The sequence below is a fragment of the Balaenoptera ricei genome, chromosome 8 (genome assembly GCF_028023285.1).
Source record: "Balaenoptera ricei isolate mBalRic1 chromosome 8, mBalRic1.hap2, whole genome shotgun sequence".
NCBI classification, from domain to species: domain Eukaryota; kingdom Metazoa; phylum Chordata; class Mammalia; order Artiodactyla; family Balaenopteridae; genus Balaenoptera; species Balaenoptera ricei.
The window spans coordinates 95,081,955-95,089,593 of NC_082646.1; positions in this window are offsets into that span (position 1 = coordinate 95,081,955).

Sequence of the window (7,639 nt, forward strand, 5' to 3'; positions counted from 1 at the left end):
AGTACCTGTAACAAGAAACAGAGGAGAAGCTTAAAAGTCTAAAGCTATGAACATAATAAATGTATCGTAAAAAATAAATCTCAAATGGTAATTTAATAGAAAGCAACTTGATTTTTAAAAGGCTGGCTCTGCATGTTTGTTTCTTTATCCAAACCATTCTCACCTTCCACAGGAACAGAGTATCACTGCCAGCACTCCTGCATGGCTCAGTCACCCTGGGCAATAACATAACTAAGTACTGTGTACAATGGAATCAACCAATCAATCCAAGAAAATGAGCGAGTCTTGCCCTGCAGACTCCCACCCTAGGGGAAGTAACACGCTATTTTTTTTACTCTATCAAACTCTATCCAAATCAGTAAACCAATCAGTTACTCCCTTCTACTACCAGTGTGGGTAGATTAAATGATGATTGTGTTGTTTAGTCAACCACTCCAACCATCAAGTGGCATGTTACACAGTGCCACATCTGTTCTGATGCACTGAGGGAGAAATAAAAAAATAAAAAATAAATTTTAAAAAGGAAAACAGACTCAGCAATGCAGAGATTAAAAATCAAAGGAGAACATTAATAAAATAATCAGCATCTATCCATGTAAATTAACTCATACATAGAAATGAGGCTTGTCCAGTTTCAAACAATATAAAAATAGTTCATTAAACATTAACATTAAACATAACATTAAAAAAAATTACCTCTCATACTGTTGCGTGTTGTTATACACTGAGAGAAACTGGTGAAAGTCTGTTCAGATCACCCTGAAAAGCCACTACAATTTAAACCTATTGACCATAAAATTATACAGAATAGAAAACTTCTTTATGTACTTGATCAAGAAATTGAAGTCCAAGAGTGACTTCTAATAGTCATTCAGCTGGCTAGTGGAAGAATATCCATGATGTAAGCAGACAGAGTAGGGGGCCCCCAGAGAAAGAGAACCAGGCATGGCTTTCTGGAAGTAAGAGAAGCCATTTTTGGCCTAAGCCATTTTGTAATCTAAGCCTGGCCGCAAGGTCTCAGTAATAATTAACAGGTCTCAGTAATAATGCTCTTAAGAGAACAAAAGGACAAATTTACCAGACAAGAGAAGTAACAATAGCAAAGAAAATGAATCAATTGTAGAGACTTCCTGTCCTGTTTCAATGGTAGAGACTAGCCTAATGCACTTTAGCTGTTTTGCAGAATTTAAATCCCCCCTCAGAAACTCAACCACCAGATCAACTGGAATCTAAGAGCAGATGATGTTGACCTTTTCTGACCCTCATGACTTCAATCAACTAAAGCTTGGACTCTGCCTACCACCCAAGCCCCCTCATGAATATGCATGTACCCATAGCTTAAAATCTCCCCAATTTTGCTGTGCAGGGAGACACTGCTTTGGGAAAGACCCTGGCTGTTCTCCTTACTGGCTGCAAGTAACAGAGCCTTCCTTCTCCCGATCTCTGGCCTGGTTGTGCCTTTTGGCTCGACACCCACCAAGAGGTGAACCCAGTTTGGGGGTAACAATAACTCCTGAGATCCTCAGAACAAATCACTCTTCAGTATACTAAACATTCAAGATTATCATGGGTTATTGGTATCTTAAGCTTTCCATTCAGAAGCTGGGTGATAGAGAATTCACAAATTGAAATAGAGATGGAGACCAATCTACAAGGAATACTCATCACTAAATATCAGACAGCCCAGCAAACATGAACACCCATGATGTGTTTAGGGCTTGCTCTGCACGGGTGCTGTTGTGCACAAAACATTCCTGTTGCATCTGGAGTTTCCAGCTCAAACAATCAACGAACCCAGGAAAGTCAAAGGACAAAATGGTGTATAATAAGGTCCAACAATTTAGTAGGGAAATAAGTAGAAAATAAATGAGAAATATAAAGAATTTTAAAGAAGATAAATACACTATTAAAAAGTTAGAGTGATGGTTAGCAACGAAAGAAAAAATTCAAAATGCAGAATCACCATGAGGCTGAGACTCAATCACATTTCCCCAGGAAATAGATGGCATGGGTACATTTGAGGAGCGTTTAATAAAGGGACTTTATAAAGGTGTAGCCAGGTATAGGGAAGACACAAGATATGGTTCAGTACTCAGGAGAATAACAGAAGAACACTGGTTATCTTCACTAGGTTGGTAGGGGTTTGTAGAACACAAGGAGAATTCTAAGAAGTGGGGAGCATTGGTTTATCCCCAACTTGCTCTCCTCCTTTCCTCCTATTTATTGCCAATGGGGCTTCATACTGGGAAAACCGAACAGGATACCAGAGGGCAAGAGAGCCAAAAAGTGGAGAATGGATTCGGGAGACAAAGAGAAGACACTGAGCACATGTACTAAACATATTTCCAAATGTCTTTCTGCTGCTGCAATCATGACTTTGCTTAGGCCAGATTATTTATTCTTACTACCTACCAGCATTCATTTCAGCTTCCACCTTCTCCACAAAACCTTACTGATTCCTCCCCATAAGACATTAGCTAGTCAAGACCCGCCCTGCAGAAAGTGTGTAATAAATACTTTCCTTTCTTTCCTTCTGTCTGTAAACCAATTTCTTGATGATTGGTTGGTTTGGTTAAAAATTTGTATTATTTAGAAAGAGAAAGAAAAGACATATGGGTGAGGTTAAAACATATAGTTCTAAAACAAAGCTTCTGATTAACATAGAAGGGTTGAATGAGAGACCAAACAAAACAACAGTCAATACCCAAAGGTTAACAACAGCACGTGATGCTGAAATCTGACATCTGAGTTTTAGGGGTGGTTTTAACCTGAGTATACAGGCAATGATTTGCAGGCTAATTAAGCATTTAAATAGTTTTTCAAAAAAACATTTTGGGATGTAGTTAGTATTTTAGTTATGGGAATGGGGCTGGAGAAGGCTTGATATATTTGCAAGGGAAGGAGACACTGGGATATGTTCGCCTCCACAAGGTCTTTAAGAACTTGGCAACCTATTTCTTGTCACTGAGACATCTTTTTTGAATACGCTGGACACACTGATGAATAAACGAGGTCTAGCATATCTTTAAAATGTTTTAATATCTGCATTATCCAGTGACATAGGGAAAGCAACTGAAGAAGACATCCTGATATCACTTAAACTAAACTTTTGTTTATCTTATTCTAGGTTTCTGGTTTTTAATTACAGTTATTTTTTAATATCTAACCTGCTAGAATATCTAACTATTGAGGGCGAGAACATTTTTTTTTTAAATAAATTTATTTATTTATTTATTTATTTTTGGCTGTGTTGGGTCTTCGTTTCTGTGCGAGGGCTTTCTCTAGTTGCGGTGAGTGGGGGCCACTCTTCATCACGGTGCACGGGCCTCTCACTGTCGCGGCCTCTCTTGTTGCGGAGCGCAGGCTCAGTAGTTGTGGCTCACGGGCCCAGCTGCTCCACGGCATGTGGGATCTTCCCGGACCAGGGCTCGAACCCGTGTGTCCTGCATTGGCAGACAGATTCTCAACCACTGCACCACCAGGGAAGTGAAGCCCCCGAGGGTGAGAACATTTTTATCCCAACTAGGAGTTCCTCATAGAAGGAAGGCGCTCAGCAAGTGTTGGCTGAATTGAATTAAGTAAAAAATGTAATTGACATAAAAATCAGCTAGCTTCACTGTGACTAAATAAAACAAGCAAGTTTTAACTAATTAACAGCAACATTAGAGTTTGCTTGTCAACATAATGGAATATGTCATATATTAGACTTGAAATTAGAATTCCCTGATGATAGATTAAGTCTGTCTTTGGCTTACAGAACTGAGTCGTACTGCTTCTGGCTATATTAAAAATGCCCCCGTTGATTCTAGTACAAATGATCTAGATAGAACGTAACATATCTCCTATTTTTGCTGGGGGCTGTGAATGAAGCAACATAGCCCAGAACTTGCAGACTCACCATTCAGATAGGGAAAAGTGACACTAAAGTAATTTGCTTGCCAGGAAGCATCCATAGGAGCAAGACATAGCCTCTTTAATCTCCCCATCATACACTAAGCACAAGGTTGATCACTGGTAAATGATATGCTGAAGGTAGTGAGAGTTTATAAAAAGTTATATAAGAAGAATCTTAAAAGTCTGTGAAGCTCTAATTTCTTAAGTAGAGGTAATTCAGAGACCTTTTGTTAGTCACAAATTCATATCACCTTTCCCATTTAAAGAACATTTCCAGACCTCCCTTCTAATGCTTTGCATTATTTTTCCTCTACAAAAAATACCAGCACATGTAACTTAACGTTAGTTATTTCCTGGTGGATGTAGTTGTGTTGTTTAACTATCTAGCAATTATTCTTATAATGTTTACATTCCCTACAGATTTTGGAAATATGTACATGGTCAGATTAATTTATTCTTCTCTCCTGATGCCTTTTGGAAAATAATTCTATCTTGAACCTAGAACTTAAGGAACACTTGAATTCATTTTATTTCTTTTTGGCTTTGAATTTTGTATCTTAAACCTGACAATCTGGGATGTACAAGAGGAAAGTATTGCTTAACCGTGTATGTCCAAATGCAGTTTAGACTCTCTAAGACAGGCCATCTATCGTATACCATACAGGACATAGTCTTTTTCTGATTTATGAGGTACGTACGACCTATTGTGAGTTTAGCAGATGCTTCTCAGGGCACTAGTCCAACAACCTGGGTTCCAGAAGGGTCTCTAAAACTTACTCACTGTGTAGTCTTGAATTGTTCACTTATCCATCTCTGAACTTCACTTTTCTTTTTTCAGTGAGTAATAACATCCCTGTCTTATGGTGTTTTTGAAAAATTCAAATGAGATAAAGAATATATCAATATATGCTTGTTAAATGGTTGTTATTCAAGGATAAGCCTACAGGCCTTTGTGAGCCTCATTTTCTGCCATTTATTAATATGCAGTCTAGTGAGCCAATGGTGCAGTGAAAAGACTGGACTTTGATTTCTAATACTAATACCCCTGGGCACAAGTCTCAGGTTTACTACTCTATAGTTAACGTAACTTTGAGAAAATGCCTTAAACCCTCTGGAGAGCAGTTTTATCATTTATTAAGTGGGGCAAATAATGTCTTTCACTTAGTACTCATTCATCTACCATTAACTGTTACCCTCTATCTTTCTTAGATTGCACTCCTCCACCAAAATATATAATGCAAAAATACCTTGCCTTTTTCTGGATATTACAATTTAGAAACTAAGGAGAACTCACAAAAGTTCTCGAGAGTCACAAGGAAAGTTAATGGTTCGGAAAATAGGATGTGTGAAGGAAGTTTAAAGGAACTGGATCATTTGAAACTGAGCAGAAAACTAAGGGGTGGGGGGAGTGAAATGTCTTTTTGGAAATAAAGATAAGGAGATGGAATGATGATCATCTCCTTCAACCCATGAAGACAAGCAGCAGTAAGTCAGAGAGACTGCAATGGTATGATTTTACAGTTAAGGATGCTGGGTAGAGCATAGGCATTAATCCTCTGCTTCTCCCAAAACCCACTATAAGCAATATAAGGACAGTATGATGTATATATTTCTTCTTTAAAAGGCAATCGTCCATAAAGAAAAAGGGAGTGAGAGATAACACAAACAAAACTCAGGAACCTAGAAAGCTGATAGACAAGTGGTAATTGACAAGCAGAATGAAAAGGCTGACCCCTAAGCTGGAAGTAGGAAACACTGATAAATAACCTAGTTTACACTGCAGAACTCCCCATGGCCCAGGTACCTCAGGGTTTTAATGCAGGGAAGAAAACCAGGAAAATGGGTTTAGAGTCTGTATAAAAAGCCATTAGATCCTCCCTTAGAATTCACAGCCTGGCAACTGCCCTGTCTTTTTACAGGTGGACACCTGGGCATTTATTATTTTATAGCATAAACAGAGAGTCTCTGTGCTGGGAGATATTAAACATGGTGCATCGTGGAGTACCAAGTGCACACTGAGGGATTCTGTGAACTGAGTGCTTAATGGCTTGGGAAATAGATGTGTGAAGGAAGTTTAAAGTTGAATGAACTGAACTGTTGAGATACCCCAACTTTCTATCCAACTTGGCTGCCAGATAGGGTGATCTTATAATTACCATCCAGACCAGGCCATTTATAATAGTGAAAGGGGGTGGTATTCGTAATTATTTACTTTGGAACACAGTATATAGTAAACACCTCCCAGGCAAACTGGGGTTTATGGGGTTATAAGCTTATTCCTAGAACTTTAGCAGCCACACATAAACACCCCAGGGAGTAGTTCGAAGAGTCTTTCCTGAGCGACTCTGAGGAACTCACGAGAAAAGTCATAAAGAGGCTGACATCTAAGATTCCCAAGAGAAACAACATAATCAGCTAGCTCTACAGTGAAGACCATATTCAACACGTTCCAGTGATGAATAGCATTTACAAACCGAGAGAACGTCAAACCTAGATAATGATCTTAACTACAATTATAATTTTAAAATATTTGGAGAAATTCAAGTGTGCATGTTAGGAGTAGGGTTGGGAAAGTTCTAAAATATAATTAAATCTTCATCCCCTATAGGGAGAAGTCGATAGATAAAAACTAAAAATTAGAGATAAAATCTCAGTAGATAAGCATGCTATTTAAAAATAAGGATAAAAGTTTTGAAAAAATATTCTAAAATAAGTGAAAGAGGTAGACTCTGGTGAGTGGGAAATGGTGAGCGTCGGGGCTGCTACTTTTTTATAACAAGTATGGTGTGCTATTTGACCTTTTAACCAAGGGTTGGCAAACTATGACATGCAGGCTAAATCTGATGGCCTCCTTCAGTTAAAAAACAAAACAAAACAATTTTCTAGGGATACATACATACCCATTTATTTATGTAATTCTATGACGCTTACACACTACAGCTGCAGAGTTGAATAGTTACAACAGAGACCATATGACCCACATACTCTCAAATATTTATTATGTGGCACTATAGGAAGAAAAAGAAAAAAGTCTGCTGACCTCTAAACTATGAATGTGGATGGTTGTCTAAAAAAAATTAGAAACACAGTGATGTTGAATACATTCTAACAATGAATGCGTCTATTCACTAGAATGATGACTTGATCAAAATTGAGCGTTCTCTTTCACAAAAATTCCCTCTTCTAAATTATTATAGATTATCGTATTTGAAGCCAGTATGCTAAAACAGTTGGTATATCAAGACTATGGCTAGTCTGTGCTTCAAATTAAGCCAAGTAAAGTTTTATTATTATTATTATTTTTTTTTACTTTAAATATTCAACATTTTGGCTCAGTTGTCTATTTGGTTCAAAATACGCAATATAGGTTTTCTTAAAATATTTTATAAGTAACAGCATCTGTGCACCCACCCACAAGGTCTATTAGCACAAATGAAATGGGAAGTAAAAGCCTTTCTGGGATTGTGGGTCTCAGAGGAGCTCAATGACAAAGCCCAGCACTCACTTTTGAGCCTCAGAATTTAAATGTCTTCCTTGGGGAAAATCCTGCATAGTATTCTATCAGCATCTTCCTTGTTCAATTGCTTTCACATCGCATTACCTTAACATATTGCACTCTTAGTGTCATGTTCCTTAATATGCTTCCTAGTAAACTGCCTAGTTTAAAAATAAACAAAAAAACTTCCCATTTTTTGATTACACAGGAAGTAACACCTTATGAGGTCAGCAGATTTCCATCCCTCAC